The sequence below is a fragment of the Bufo bufo genome, chromosome 4 (genome assembly GCF_905171765.1).
Source record: "Bufo bufo chromosome 4, aBufBuf1.1, whole genome shotgun sequence".
NCBI classification, from domain to species: Eukaryota; Metazoa; Chordata; class Amphibia; order Anura; family Bufonidae; genus Bufo; species Bufo bufo.
In genome coordinates this window covers 403,102,070-403,118,682 of record NC_053392.1, presented here as the reverse complement: position 1 = coordinate 403,118,682, position 16,613 = coordinate 403,102,070, and the positions used below count along the sequence as shown (strand labels likewise).

General features: G+C 44.3%; 1 long non-coding RNA gene across 1 annotated transcript; it reads left to right on the top strand.

Moving 5' to 3' along the window:
- The first annotated feature begins 2,354 nt into the window (after positions 1-2,354).
- On the top strand, positions 2,355-16,114 carry LOC120997174. The gene is made up of 3 exons (XR_005778107.1): positions 2,355-2,533; positions 8,915-8,919; positions 16,105-16,114. It is a non-coding gene; the product is annotated as an uncharacterized LOC120997174 (long non-coding RNA).
- Positions 16,115-16,613: the final 499 nt, after the last annotated feature.

The window sequence follows — 16,613 nt, the reverse complement described above, 5'->3', positions numbered from 1 at the left end:
TGATCAACAATTAGTGACGTTGGTCAGCTCTTCGGTGACTCCGGCCACGTGGCAGGCGCATGGTAAGGCCTGGACTGAGTGGTTGGCGGTAAAAGGTAATAGGGAAGTGTCGGCAGGGGATGATGTGTATTTGGAGGTCACAGTGGAGTGGATGTTAAGGCTGCGTGGTCAAAGGGTTTCTGCTCCGGTTGCGCGGCGTAAATTGGCAGGGGTGGGCTTTTATTTTAAATTATGCGGGTGGCCAGATGTAACAAAAAATTTCTTGATCCGTCAGGCTATGAAGGGGTGGCAGAGGAATATGTAGTGCGTGATAGTAGGCAGCCGATTTAATTTAGTTTGCTGGGAAGATTGGTGGATGTGTGTCAAGTTGTGTGTTCATCAGGGTTCGAGCGGGCTTTAGTTGCGGCGTGTTTTAGCGTTGCCTTTTTCGCGGCTTTACGGGTGGGGGAACTGGTGGCGCCTTCGAGCTCTCGACAGGGTGGTTTGTTGATGTCGGATGTGATTCTCAATAATAATGCGCTGCGGGTTCGGGTTCGTTGTTCAAAAACCGATCAGTTTGGTAAAGGGGTATGGTTACCTATCGATCCGGTGGCGAGTGGGGCTTGCCCCATAAGATTGGTCTCAGATTTCCGGGCGGTACGGGTTAGTGGGAGGAATTTTTTCGCGCATGCCGACGGGTCTCCCTTGACAAAATTTCAGTTTTCATCGGTGTTGTGTAAATGTTTGGCGCAGTTGGAGTTAGATCCGGGGGAATTCGGTACCCACTCCTTTAGAATAGGTGCGGCGACGGAAGCGGCTAGGGCACGGTTGCCGGAATCAGAGGTCATACGGATTGGTCATTGGAGGTCGGCCTGCTTTGCGCGGTACGTAAGGCCAGATTTATTGGTGAGTTAGATAAAAAATAAAAAGAGGCAAGAGGAGAATGTTGGAGATAGTTACATGCGTGTCAGACATGTTGGTGTTTTTTACTAACTCTTTTTCTTTGCAGGAGTCGGTCGTCCGGTGATCTGGTTGGTTGGGCATTCCTACATCTTCTGGGCTGCGCAGAGGGCTGAATGCAGGCCTGGAGGTCGCAGCCTGGGATTCAGGGAAGTGGAGGTGCACTGGAGGGGGCTTCGGGGGCTGAGATGGTCACAGGTGTTACCGGAGGTGGTGGAGATTGGACATAGATCGGTGGGGCCAGTAATACTGGTCTTACATGCGGGTGGGAATGACCTGTGTTCCCAGAGGATGTTGGAATTAATGGCGTTGATGAGGTCTGATTTGGAGCGCTTCCCTGCGTTCTTCCCGGAGCTAGTTATAGTGTGGTCAGAAGTAGTGCCAAGAGTAGTTTGGCATGGGGCCAGGGACGGGGAGGCTATGGAGAAGTGCAGGAGGACATTGAATAGCCGAATGTCCCGCATTGTGAGTTCTAAGGGAGGGGTGGTTGTCCGACATTGGCAGTTAGAGGGCGATAATAGAGCTTTGATGAGGCCAGACGGTGTGCACCTCACAGAGATTGGTCTGGATATCTTTTTGTCCGAGTTGCAGGATGGCATCGAACAGGCTTTTAGTTTGCTGGGTGGTGGTCGGAGCCCCGTTTGAGATACAGTCCTCCTCTGTGGCGGCATTTGAAAATAAAAGTTCGTGGTGAAGAGTTATTGGCGTACGTACACCCTGGGGATCCAGGGTGGTATACCGCATCGGAGGAATGGTTCGTGGAGGAGGTGGTGTTTTGATACCGTTTTGTTAAAGGAAAAATTTGCTGTGGCCGATCATCACCCAGTAAAGGATTGGTTGATAAAACTAAGTTGTCTGAGTTTTTATTTGGTTTAAGTTGAGGGGGCCGGTGGGGTCTCCACCTTCTTTTTCCCTCTCCTTGCCTCATCCCCATTTTAGTACCAGCAGTCTGGAGAGCACCCGACAGGGTAAGGAGGGTGATGAGGGACTGTTGGTCCCCCTTCCCCTCCCCTTATGTTTCCCTGGGTAGGGGTAAAGAATAGGCCCCGGGTTAGTGGCTAGGAGAGAGGATAGTAGGGGGTTAAAAGAAGTGGTAGGTGGAGTAAGGAAGGAAGGAAGGGGAGAGACGGTGGGAGGAGGAGTAGAGGTAGGCATATATAGGGGAGGTCAGTGTGAAGTACTTCCTCTTGACAGGGTAATCCGAGTTGCCCGCCCTCCAGCCCTTAGGTTTCAGATTTATTTTTATATCAGGTTTATTTTTATACATTTTATAAAAAAAAATAAAAAAATAATGATGGTGATATGTGGTTTAAAGATCAGTTTGGTTCATTATGTCTCTCTTTTGAGGTTCGGTGAAAGGAGGAAAGTGGAAGTCACAGCTGGCGGCATTTGAAAATGAAAGTTCGTGGTGAAGAAATATTGGCGTACGTACACCCTGGGGATCCAGGGTGGTATACCGCATCGGAGGAATGGTTCGTGGAGGAGGTGGTGTTTTGATACCGTTTTGTTAAAGGAAAAATTTGCTGTGGCCGATCATCACCCAGTAAAGGATTGGTTGATAAAACTAAGTTGTCTGAGTTTTTATTTGGTTTAAGTTGAGGGAGCCGATGGGTCTCCCCCCCCCCCCTTTTTTCCCTCTCCTTGCCCCATCCCCATTTTAGTACCAGCAGTCCCCATTGATGACGTAGGAGTCGCGTTTTAGCCAATCACGAGTTGGAGGGGCGGATCGCCTGTAAACCTCCCACATCGCGCTGGCTGGAACGAAGAAAGCGATGCGTGCATCTAAATATGGTGTGTATGTATAGAGGAATACTTGACAAAACAGAGGCAAATGCACACAGCTGTGGGTACCCTGCAACGTTCCACCTGGCCCTGCTCACCTAATTATACCTAATAGGTAATTTGCACGCATGCTGCCTTCCTTGGATGTGGTAGCCGTAGCCGTTCCACAGGCTCACTCTCCGGAATCGAACCGTGATTCCCCGTGGTCACCATGGTTTGCGCTGAAAATAACATCGAAAGTTGATAGGGCAGACATCCGAATGGATCGTTGCCGACGCGGGGACGTGCAATCGGCCCCAGGTTATTTAGATTCACCAAAGCGGCAGCAGGTCCTCGCCCATAATGTTTTAGATGGTCAGATCAGCAGGCCCTTGCTCCAAATATATTTGGGGGTCACCAGTAGAGATGTTGCGAACATTAAATTTTCTGTTCGCAAACGGCGAACGCGAATTTTCCGCAAATGTTCGCAAACGGGCGAACCGCCATAGACTTCAATAGACAGGCGAATTTTAAAATCCACAGGGACTCTTTCTGGCCACAATAGTGATGGAAAAGTTGTTTCAAGGGGACTAACGCCTGGACTGTGGCATGCCGGAGAGGGATCCATGGCAAAACTCCCATGGAAAATTACGTAGTTGACGCAGAGTGTGGTAAGTTAAATTCGCAATGCGATTAATATAATCTGTATTAATCGCATTGCGATTACAACTTAGATCTGAGTTCCTAATGGTTGTATTGCTAGAATATAACGAAGATTTAGAATATAGTGCTATATTCGTCAATTCTAGCAATACAACCATTAGGAACTCAGATCTAAGTTGTAATCGCAATGCGATTAATACAGGTTATATTAATCACATTGCGATTACAACTTAGATCTGAGTTCCTAATGGTTGTATTGCTAGAATATAATGAAGATTGAAAATATAGTGCTATATTCGTCAATTCTAGCAATTCTAGCAATACAACATAAAGTAACACAGTACTGTGTGTTAAGTAGTACTATTCCTATCAGTTTAATCCCTGTTACATTCACTAGTATTATTATTATTATAAGGTGTGTTAAGTAGTACTATTCCTATCAGGGGACGTGTATATGGAATCGATTTTAGGAACCGAGAGATGGAAAAAGATGCATGATCGGTCCTCCTACTTCAAATTTGGGGCACTGCACGTTCAATCTAATGTGCCACAAGATATGAGTGGTGTGTTAAGTAATACTATTCCTATCAGTTTAATCCCTGTTACGTCCCCTATCAGGGGACGTGTATGGAATAGATTTTAGACAACCGCAAAGAGTTGTCAATAGTTGACACACTCATGACATAAATTTTATACCTCTATGCGTCAATCTTGGTGTAGTTATGACTGTGCTCGTGCGCACGTTTGGGAGATTGCAGGCGATGGGGTTTTTTCAAAGCCTATGGTCGGTTGAGGTAGTTCAGTGGCAGTTAAGTGACCCAGAAAACAATGAATCTGCATTGTTGGCCTAGTAGGCTTTAATGATCACCTTAGATGATCACAAAGAAAATTAATGTTTTTTCTATGCAAAATTATCCAGCCGATCGCTTTTGGTCTGTTCACAATGAAGCAACAACCTTATCATTTGGGGTGTGCCAATATTACCATTGCCAACACACTCATAGAGGTGGTTGCTTCATTGTGATACGCAAGCCCCTTCACCACAACAAGGTAACGATCACGAAGGAGAATTGACACATGTATGTGCCTTTTTTTTGGTTTGGTTTTTGAAGCCACAGTGCAGCACCAGAGGCCAGAAAAATTAGGCATGTACACATGCCTGAAAAATTAGGTATTGTTGCAGCCGCTGCTGTAGCAGCGGCCAGAAAAATTTATGTTTGTTTCCCAGGCAGAAAGTGCCCTAAAACATTGCGGCTTGAACCCTAGTTGGTGGCGGATAAGTCACTCAAGTCATCCGGCATTCAGAGATAAAATACAGCAGCGTGTGGACCATTTTTAGCCCAAGGCAGCTCATCTCATCAGGCCTTTTTTAGTCGAATGTATCGCCCACTATTAGTCCCTTCGGGATCCATCCCTCATTCATCTTAATAAAGGTGAGGTAATCTAGACTTTTTTGACCTAGGCGACTTCTCTTCTCAGTGACAATACCTCCTGCTGCACTGAAGGTCCTTTCTGACAGGAAACTTGAAGCGGGGCAGGCCAGAAGTTCTATCGCAAATTGGGATAGCTGTCACGACCATGGTCATGGTTGTGACTCCTTGGGAGCCGCATGCATTTGCCCACGGTCTGGTATTGTTGTCAACCACAGGTGAGGGCTAGTATCTTGCCTCACGTGTGGTTGCCGCTGGCAACTTGTGGTTGTTGGGCAGTGGAGCAGCCTGAGCTGGTTGCTGGGCGGCTCGCTGTCCATGCATGCGGTTGTCTTTGGCAATGTGTAGTTTTGTGCATGCACTTTGTCTGTTTGTTGTGCACAAGGTTATGTTTGTATGCACTGTGACACCTCCTTTCACTTGCGGTTGTCCGCGGCAACGTCTGGTGTTGTGTGCATGTGGTGGCAGTGTCTCGGCCTGCTGGCTGTTCCTCAGGACATGGTTGCCACGCATGCCGTTGCCGGGGGTAACAGGTGAGTGTGTTTATGTGCTTTTCCCTTTAAGTGGCTTCACTACCCTGCCTGGTGTAGGAAGGGTTAACTCCCTTCTTTCTGTGTGAACACTGGGTGTGTCTGAGTGTGGGTGTGGCTACTTTGGGCTATAAAGCCTTTCTGGAGACCAGATGCTGAGGGGTACTTCAGCCTTGGTTGCTGGAGGCATCATCCTGGTTATTTACCATCTGCCAGTGTGGGCCACCCTTGTGGTCATAAGCTTATGTTACATGGTGTTATGAAGGTGTGTTTTTGGTATGCTTGTTTATTGCAGCTTATGGTCCTGGGTTCCTGTGTGATGTGTGATGTGTGGTGTGTGCTGTGTCCATTTGTGTTCTTGTGGACAGCAGCGCTTCTGCATGGGTTCCAGGCTTTGTGTCTGTGGCAGGTAGGTGCTATACTTGTTGCATTTACCTGCCATTGCCATAAGTTGTTTATGTCCCCCTTTTCTTGTAGCTTGCCCAGTGAGACTTCTGTTCCTCCGTTCCTAGGAGGAACAGGTCGTCTTACCCTGCTCCTAGTTGATGGCCACCCTGAGGGCTAGTAGGAATCTTAGGTTTCCGGTGTATGAGCCCTCCTACCATCAGGGTCGGAGGCAGGGTCAGAGTTAGGGATATATAGGAGGTGACCTGTTCCCTGATATCTGTCCTGGCCTTGCAGGGACCAACATCTTCTGGCATCGCACGGCTGAGGGTCTTCCCCATTCTCAGCCGTGACAATAGCTCAGGCCACAGGTCAAGCCTGCACACCCAGTAGTCAAGGGGTTCATCGCTCCTCAGAGTGTCGATATCTGCAGTTAAGGCGAGGTAGTCTGCTACCTGTCGGTCGAGTCGTTCTCTGAGGGTGGACCCCCGAAGGGCTGTGGCGATGCGTAGGACTGAAAAAGCTCCGCATGTCCTCCATTAACAACACGTCTGTAAAGCGTCCTGTCCTTGCCGGCGTGGTCGTGGGAGGAGAAGGATTACTTTCACCTCTTCCCCTGTTAGATTGCAGTTGTGCTGTGACATCACCCTTATACGCTGTGTAAAGCATACTTTTTAATTTATTTTGGAACTGCTGCATCCTTTCCGACTTGCGGTAATTCGGTAACATTTCAGGCACTTTCTGCTTATACCGGGGGTCTAGTAGCGTGGCCACCCAGTACAGGTCGTTCTCCTTCAGCCTTTTTATACGAGGGTCCCTCAACAGGCACAACAGCATGAAAGACCCCATTTGCACAAGGTTGGATGCCGAGCTACTCATGTCCCGTTCCTCGTCCTCAGTGATCTCGCTGAAGGTATGTTCTTCCCCCCAGCCACGTACAACAACACGGGTACCAGATAGGTGACAACGAGCACCCTGGGATGCCTGTTGTGGTTGGTCTTCCTCCTCCTCCAAGCAACATTCCTCCTCTGACTCCTTTTCCAGCGTTGCCGCAGGTCCAGCAAGCGATGCTGATAAGGCTGTTTCTGGTGGTGATGGTGACCACAACTCTTCCTCTTCCTCTTCACGCTCATCTACGGCCTGATCCAGCACTCTTCGCAGGGCATGCTCCAGGAAGAAAACAAATGGTATGATGTCGCTGATGGTGCCTTCGGTGCGACTGACTAGGTTTGTCACCTCCTCAAAAGGACGCATGAGCCTACAGGCATTGCGCATGAGCGTCCAGTAACGTGGCAAAAAAATTCTGCAGAGGCTGTCCTAGCACCCCGGTTATACAAATACTCATTGATGGCTTTTTCTTGTTGGAGCAGGCGGTCGAGCATTAGGAGTGTTGAATTCCAACGTGTCGGGCTGTTGCAAATCAAGCGCCTCACTGGCATGTTGTTTCGCCGCTGGATATCTGAAAAGTGCGCCATGGCCATGTAGGAACGCCTGAAATGGCCACACACCTTCCTGGCCTGCTTCAGGACGTCCTGTAAGCCTGTGTACTTATGCACAAAGTGTTGTACAATCAGATTACACACATGTGCCATGCACTGCACATGTGTCAACTTGCCCAAATTCAATGCCGCCAACAAATTGCTTTCGTTGTCACACACCACTTTGCCGATCTCCAGTTGGTGCGGAGTCAGCCACTGATCCACCTGTGCGTTCAGGGCGGACAGGAGTGCTGGTCCGGTGTGACTCTCTGCTTTCAGGCAAGTCAACCCCAAGACAGCGTGACACTGTCGTATCCGGGATGTGGAATAGCCCATGGGAGCTGTGGGGGTGCCGTTGATGTGGAGCAAGACACAGCAGCAGAAGAGGACTCAGCCGAGGAGGTTATGGAAGAGGATGGAGTAGGAGGAGTAGAGGAGGTGGCAGCAGGCCTGCCTGCAAGTCGTGGCGGTGTCACATGCTTGGCAGCCGTCAGCAGGTTTACCCAATGCACAGTGTAGGTGATATACCTGCCCTGACCGTGCTTTGCAGACCAGGTATCAGTGGTCAGATGGACCCTTGCCCCAACACTGTGTGCCAGACATGCCATTACTTCCTTTTGCACAATCGAGTACAGGTTGGGGATTGCCTTTTGTGCAAATAAATTTCAGCCGGGTACCTTCCACTGCGGTGTCCCAATAGCTACAAATTTTTGGAACGCCTCAGACTCCACCAGCTTGTATGGTAAAAGCTGGCGGGCTAAGAGTTCAGACAAGCCAGCTGTCATCCGCCGGGCAAGGGGGTGACTTTGTGACATTGGCTTCTTACGCTCAAACATGTCCTTGACAGACACCTGACTGTGGGCAGATGAGCAGGAACTGCTCAAGGCGAGAGACGGAGTGGCGGATAGTTGAGAGGGTGCAAGGAGGACAGCAGTGGTTGACGTGGCTGAAGATGCTGGACCAGGAGGAGGATGGCGGCTTTGAGTTTGTGTGCTGCTTGTACTTATGTGTTGATCCCATAGGCGTTTGTGATGTGCGATCATGTGCCTTCGCAAAGCAGTTGTACCTAGGTGGGTGTTGGACTTCCCACGACTCAGTTTCTTTTGGCACAGGTTGCAAATGGCATCGCTGTTGTCAGAGGCAGACACACACAAAAAATGCCACACTGCTGAGATCTGCAATGACAGCATTCTGGTGGTGGCAACAGCATGCGTTGATTGGCGTGCTGTCTGGCTGACCCCGGGTGCCGATGCATGCTGTCTGACTGTGCCACTAGCTCCTTGCAACGACCTCCCCCTGCTTCCAACTCGTCTCCTCCTCCTCTCTGTCTCCCCATCTAAACTTTCCCCATTTTCTTCTTCTCTTCTAGCAGGCACCCACGTGACATCCACGGACACATCGTCATCATCAACTGCTTCACTTGTATCTGACAACTCAGCAAAGGAAGCAGCAGCGGGTACAACATCATCATCATCACACCGTACGTCCATGTGTGTAATGCTGCCTGACTGAGACATATCCCTGTTATCTACATCCTCTGGCAATAATGGTTGTGCATCACTCATTTCTTCCAACTGATGTGTAAATAACTCCTCTGACAGATCAAGTGAAGCGGCTGTGGTGCTAGTGTTGGTGGTGGCAGCAGGCGGGCGAGTGGTAACTTGAGAGGTGCCCGAAGCTAAGCTGGAGGAGGATGGTGCGTCAAGGTTCAGAGCGGAAGCTGTAGAAGATTGGGTGTCCTGTGTTAGCCTGTCAACTATGTCCTCAGAACTTTTCGAATTCAGGGTACGTGGCCTCTGAATACTGGGCATTATTCTAGGGCCAAAGGGAATCACAGCACCACGACCACGACGGCCCCTGCAGGGTGGCCTGCCTCTGCCTGTCATTTTTTTTTCGATTAGTGGTACTATGCGTGCAAGCTACTGTGACACCAGAAATGAGTGGCACTGTGCACTGGCAGAAGTTGGTAGAGTAGACGCTGTAGGCCTGACACACACGCTTGCAGACAACTAACTGCTATTCAATCTATTACAGTCAAAAAATTTTATTTTATTTTATTTTATTTTTTTAAAAGCTTTATTGAAAATTAAATATCTGTTACATTCATTTCAATTCAATGATACGAGAGAGTAGATTCCCCTTTTACAAGGGAGTGTTGCGGTAACAAATATACAACACAGAAAATCAACCAACATTAAGGATGTACATAAACATTGCTTTGTTCTATGTATCTGTAGTCCGGGTCTGGTGAGAGGAAGTAAAGAAGTACCTCCAGAAAACCAAACAAATGGTTAGGTTAGCTGAAGCCTCTAAAGCAGGGGTGCACAACCTGCGGCCCGCGGGCCCCAGAGCTAAGATTTGCGGCCCCCGTCCTCCTGGACAGAAACAGCTGATCATGAAATCAGCTGTGTTTCTGCCCGCAGCGCCGCACGATAGATCATTACAGCTCCTGCCCCTGCACTGTAGTCATGCCACACATGGAGTATTGTGTTCAGTTCTGGGCTCCTGTGAACAAGGCAGACATGGCAGAGCTGGAGAGGGTTCAGAGGAGGGCAACTAAAGTAATAACTGGAATGGGTTATTGACTTTTAAAAAAAAGGTGACTCAGAGGAGATCTAATAACTATGTACGGATGTAGCAGGGTTAAAACACATGTTACCTAAACTAAATGCAACTAAATGCATTAGGCAATTGCTTCTCAATGGCTTTTGTTTCAAGATAACGTGATGAGTTCAGAAATTTGAGTTAAGAGTGTGTACATCTGTATAAATACATCAGGAGTCAGTACAGAGATCTCTACCATGATTTATTTATACCCAGGACTGTAACTGTGATGAGGGACATCCTGTACAAGCATAGAAGAGAATTCTTTACGATAAGAGCAGTGAGACTATAGAACTCTATGACAGGGGAGGTGGTGATGGTGAATTCAAAAAAAGAGTTCAAAAGGGGCCTGGATGTATTTCTGGAGTGTAATAATATTAAAGTTGTAGTTATTAGATTTCTGGAGAATGGTAATTGATCCAGGTAGTTATTCTCATTTCCTGATTAGAGTCAGGAAGATTTTTTTTCCCCCTTAAATGAAGAAAATTGGCTTCTACCTCACAGGTTTTTTTTTTCCTATGGATCAACTTGCAGGATAATAGGCTGAACTGAATGGACAATGTCTTTTTTTTGCATAAGAAACTATGTTACTATGTTACTATGTTACTATATGTATACTAATGAAAGAAACCAAACGAAACATTGAAACAATGGCCAGAAGATAGTAAAGAACTATTTCAATGACATAGACAAATTATCTGCACAACATCAAGGTAATGTATAGCAGTCTGATGGCTAACCTTCGGCACTCCAGCTATGGTAAAACTACGACCGCCCAAGATGCACACTTGCTTGGCTGTTCTCAGAACTCCATAGAAATGAATGGAGCATGCTGGGATTTGTAGTTTCACCACAGCTGGAGTGCTGAAGGTTAGCCATCACTGGTGTAGCACATGCACCAGACATAACACACCCATGTAGAGAAGCTTTTGTTAGCCAACAAAGAACACACATGTGCTAATATGTTATATTGGAGCCATTTTTCCACAGTGAAATTCGAGGTAACCTGCAGAAGCCCATTGGGTCTTCTCACATGGTGCATGTACACATACCGCAACAGAAAGAGATTAACATCCAAGGGTGGCTATATAAAAAAGAGACACATCCTATACTATAAAGATAACTGTCTTATTTTGTGAAGTGGGGAAATAGATAAAGTGCATATAGTTAAAAATACTACTAGAAACCTGCTAGAAATGAAAATACAAGCCTATATTACTTAGAATTCACCCTCATATATTACTAATGTAAAAAATATATATATATATAATCTGTGTAATTGAAGTATGTTGACACAAACATGACCTCAAGACAGTGGGCATTCTGTCTAAGATTTAGAAATAGTGATGAGCGGGAGGTGCTATATTCGATTTCAACGAAATTCGCGAATATTCGCTAGAATATTCGTCTCATATTTGTCGAAATCTAATATTCATCATTATTCTAGTTATCGCGATTAATATGCGATTTAAATAACCGCGTATTGCAATTTTAACTTAAGGCAACTTTCCTATTGGTTTGATATCTAGAATTAGCGAAGATGACGAATATGACAAATGTATTCGTCATATTCCTCAAAACGAAGATAACAAAATATTCTCCATCTTCGTTTTAGCTCATATTCGTCAACTTCGCTAATTCTAGCAATCAAATAGGAAAGTTGACTAGAGACAGCTAAGATTTTAATTCACTATGCGAGAATATTACTTTGCGTTTTTTAAATAAATAGAATAATTATAATACTTGATAATTATTATAATTATTCTAATTATTAAAAAAAAGCTAAGTAATATAATCGCATAGCAAATTAAACTTAGCTATCTTTATAGTCAACTTTCCTATTTGATTGCTAGAATTAGCGAAGTTGACGAATATGGAGCTAAAACGAAGATGGAGAATATTTTGCTATCTTCGTTTTGAGGAATATGACGAATACATTCGTCATATTTGTCATCTTCGCTAATTCTAGCAAGCCAACCATAGTAAACCAGGTCTAAGTTGAAATCGCAATGCGATTTACTTCAAGTTATATTAATCGCATTGCGATTTCAACTTAGAGCTGTGTTTCTAATGGGTCAGCTTGCTAGAATTAACGAAGTTAATGAATATGGAATATAGCAGTGCTAAGTTGAAATTGCAATGCGATTAATATAACTTGAAGTAATCACATTGCGATTTCAACTTAGCACTGCTATATTCCATATTCGTTAACTTCTTTAATTCTAGCAAGCTGACCCATTAGAAACACAGCTCTAAGTAGAAATCGCAATGCGATTACTTCAAGTTATATTAATCGCATTGCGATTTCAACTTAATTCTCACATCCGACAGAACATTCTAGTATGGAGGCGTTCCCATGGTGATGGGGAAGCTCCATGAGCACAGAAGTCGGCAGAAGCGGCAACGGGCACTGACTGGAGCAGCCAGGAAGCCAGGAATCCTCAGAACAGGTAAGGACTACTTTTGGGAAGTGGGAAAGAAAAAAATATAACAATAAAACAAAAAAAAACGAATATTCTAAATAACAAATTTATAGCGCTATATTCTAAATATTCGTGAATTAGCGAAGTGCCGATATTCGCTAAAAAAATTTGCTATTCGAATATTCACGCTCAACACTTTTTAGAAACAGCAGTGTGTCACTCACAGCAGAGAGGGACAGAGAGAGGTGGTGTTACATTGTGCTTGTACAATAATAACAAAGAGGAGGAGATAGAAACCGTAAACTATTACAAAAAAAAGCTGAGTGGATTATCAAAACTAATGCCATGGGACCATTGGGTCTGAATGATAAAAATGACCTGGCTGTCTTTATATACAGTTGTGTTCAAAATTATTCAACCCCCAATGCTGTAAAGGGTTTTAGGGAATTTAGTGTACATTTGTAATTGTGTTCAGAATGAAATCTTACAAGGACTTTTTAAAGAACCAAATGCGACTAAAATGACATCAATTGTTTTTGTAATACAGTATTAAAAATTATTTTTTGTGATTTCTTCATTGACACAATTATTCAACCCCTTAAAGACTACCACTCTTAAGAACAGAGGTTCATTCAAGTGTTTTCGATCAGGTATCGAAAACACCTGTGGATGTCAAGGATCAGCAATCAAGCATAATAAGCACCAATTAGGCAGATTTAAAAGGACTGTGATACTCAGCTCCTTCTAGACATTTACTGGTGTGTTTACAAACATGGTGAAGTCAAGAGAATGGTCCAGGAAGACTGAAGAGGTGATTTCTCTTCACAGGAAGGGCAATGGCTATAAGAAGATTGCAAAGATGTTAAACATACCAAGAGACACCATAGGAAGCATCATTCGCAAATTCAAGGCAAAGGGCACTGTTGAAACGCTACCTGGTCGTGGCAGAAAGAAGATGCTGACTTCGACTGCTGTGCGCTACCTGAAGCGCAAAGTGGAGAAAAGTCCCCGTGTGACAGCTGAGGAACTGGCCTCCATGCCAGAACTCCCATGCGCACCCCTTTGCTGTCTCCAAAGAATAAGAAGAGTCAACTGCAGTATGCCAAAAGTCATGTGGACAAACCACAAAAGTTTTGGGATAATGTTCTGTGGACTGATGAAACAAAATTAGAACTGTTTGGGCCCATGGATCAACGCTATGTTTGGAGGAGGAAGAACAAGGCCTATGAAGAAAAGAACACCTTGCCTACTGTGAAGCATGGTGGGGGGTCAATCATGCTTTGGGGCTGTTTTGCTTCTACAGGTACAGGGAAGCTTCAGCGTGTGCAAGGTACCATGAATTCTCTTCAGTACCAGGAGATATTGGATGAAAATGTGATGCAGTCCTTCACAAACCTGAGGCTTGGGAGACGTTGGACCTTTCAACAGGACAATGATCCCAAGCATACCTCCAAGTCCACTAGAGCATGGTTGCAGATTAAAGGCTGGAACATTTTGAAGTGGCCATCTCAGTCACCAGACTTAAATCCGATTGAGAACCTCTGGTGGGACTTAAAGAAAGCAGCTGCAGCGCGCAAGCCTAAGAATGTGACTGAACTGGAGGCTTTTGCCCATGAAGAATGGGCAAAGATACCCGTAGATCGCTGCAAGACACTTGTGTCAAGCTATGCTTCACGTTTAAAAGCGGTTATAACTGGAAAAGGATGTTGTACTAAGTACTAAGATTGAATGTCACTTGGGGGTTGAATAAAACTGATAATGATGTGAGCACAGAAAAGACATTTGTGGTTATTTCATTATAAATGTTATGTTATATTTGTCTGACTTAGAAGTGCCTCTTTGATTTAATTGTAAACAAGATGACTGAAATGATCAAAATCAATGTCAAACTGGCCAAAACACTAAATTTCAGTGGGGGTTGAATAATTTTGAACACAACTGTAATTATGTTGTTCTTAACATTGTATTTATTTGTATTAGATAAATAGACATGTAATTGTCTCACCTGTTGACTGGTCACGTGGAGGAGTGTGGTATTTACTACATCCCTCAACCACTTCACAGGAGGCTTGACAAAGCACTGTTTAGTGCGAAACGGCTGTTGACTTGGATTGCTGTGCAGTGACCCGCATCTATCATGTTTTTCCCCGGAATAAAGCTACTATTGATACAACAATTGGTGAGTGCCGCTTTTCTTCTATCATCTTATTTTTTATGATCAAACTCAGTACTTTATATAGCAGAGCACCACCACTGTACCGCGTGAGCAGCCGTGGCAAGTGTGAATCCGGTCAGACGTTCAAATACTGCACGGTGCAGTGCCGACTTTGTTTCTCTTTCTTGAACATGGTGTTACATTGTGCATGTACAATAATAACAAAGTTTATGGTGCAATTAAAAGTGTATGTACACAGGTTTTATGTGGATCTAGGATGGACCATCAGAACTATTTCTCTGGTGGGGCTAAGTAATGGCTCTAATCAAGTCCAACACTAATTGCTATTTTCTAATTTTCTAAATATCAACTGCTAAATAATAATAGCAATCTAATTGGCTGTCATAACCCATTACTTTGTTCTTAATCCCACCATTTTTCATTCATGTGTGTAATTTGTAACAATCACTTTTGTAACTGGATTAATTTAACAGAATATCAGCATTTCCTAATAATGAAATTACTACCATGTCCACCAGTGTCCTTGATGTCTTTTTCTTGGTTTTCCATGATTAAGGGCTCATGCACACGACTGTATGCCCTCCGAGACATACGGTCCGTGAGCGGAACATATGTCCCGGAGCGGCATACATCGTGCGCATGGGAACGCACAGCATCATAGGTTACTATGATACTGTGCGCATCTGGCTGCCTATGGGACTACTGTACTGCACATATGAGTACAGTAATCTATGATGCTGTGCGCTCCCGTTCGCACGATGTATGCCGCTCGGGGACATATGGCCCGCTCATGGACCGTATATCTCGGAGTGCATATGGTCGTGTGCATGAGCCCTTAGTATCGGGTTCTCTAAAGATTGGATGTCTTGTTCTATTTGCTTGGTGACAGGCAATTTTGAAACTATTTGATTTTGTAATCCATCAACCTAGAAAGAAAACATTTCTAGACACAATAGTTTGTAGAAGGGTTCTTTATCTTCTATAAAATGGATTTGCTTTGCCTTCTTTGTTTCTAATACTGATCTTTCCGACCCATGGATGAGTAAAGATGTATTCCTTGCTTCTGATGTGCTTGATTAATCTTAGTATCATTTTCAATCCATGAGGTATTGCAGAAATTTTTCACAAGTAATTGCTTGTGTGGTAGAGTTGAAAGAAGATTTTGTGCTTTTATAAAGTTAATCTTTTCATTCTCATCGAGAATGCTTTTGTGTGATCGTGTTGACAAGAAGAGATTTAGAATCATGTCTGTCATAAAACATGTGCTAATGCATTGCTTCATTAGAATCAAAAATTCCATCAGTCCTATTTCATTTGTCACTCAAAGCATGGGTACATCTGACATTAACAGTTGAAATAATTGCCATTATGAGAACGGAATGCTTGTCAGTTAAAATCATTTTTACAACTCAACCTTGATTATTTTTTAATATTTGTATCAACCAATGTGTTAACTGATTAACAAAGTTAATCATCTTATTTGATTTGTACTATGAAAGGAAGCTTGCTATAATTTATATGAGATCCTGATTGTAAGAATTCACCCTTGATTTTTTTTATTAACCCCTTTATGTGTACGGTGGAAGTCTGCACTTTAAAGATGACGCTCAGAGACCAACGGCGGATGTATGCCATCAACCATAAGTCTGATGGCATACATTTAACACTTAAGATGCAGTGGTCAAATGTGACCCCAGTATCTGAGCAATCCGAAAGTGGGATCCGGGCAACCCCACTCCTGGAACAGCTTTCCTCGGTTGAGATTGGGGAATCTGTTACACTAGCGTAATAGCCTGAAGCCTCAAGCAGGCTTCAGTAACTATTACCAATATATACCAATACAGGCCAGCAGGTGGCAGCACTGTATTGTTATTTATTGAAGTGTTCTAAGATGGCTATATAGCCATCACAGAGCACTATGGGCAATCTAATGATTGCCAGTTATAGTCACACAGGGTGACTTAAAAAAGGGAATAAAGTTAAAATAAGTTTTAAAAAATCTAAAAATATATGAAAGTTCAAATCACAACCCTTTCCCCAAAATAAAAATAAAAATACATAACCAATAAAAAAATACACATCACCATGAGCAAAATTACCGTACTATTAAAATACAAAAATATTTATCTCATACAGTGAATGGCATAATTTGCACAGAAATCCCATGATTACTATGCAGAGGTGGCATTGCCATCACTTGGCCAAGTTGCTTGTGTATGTGGGCA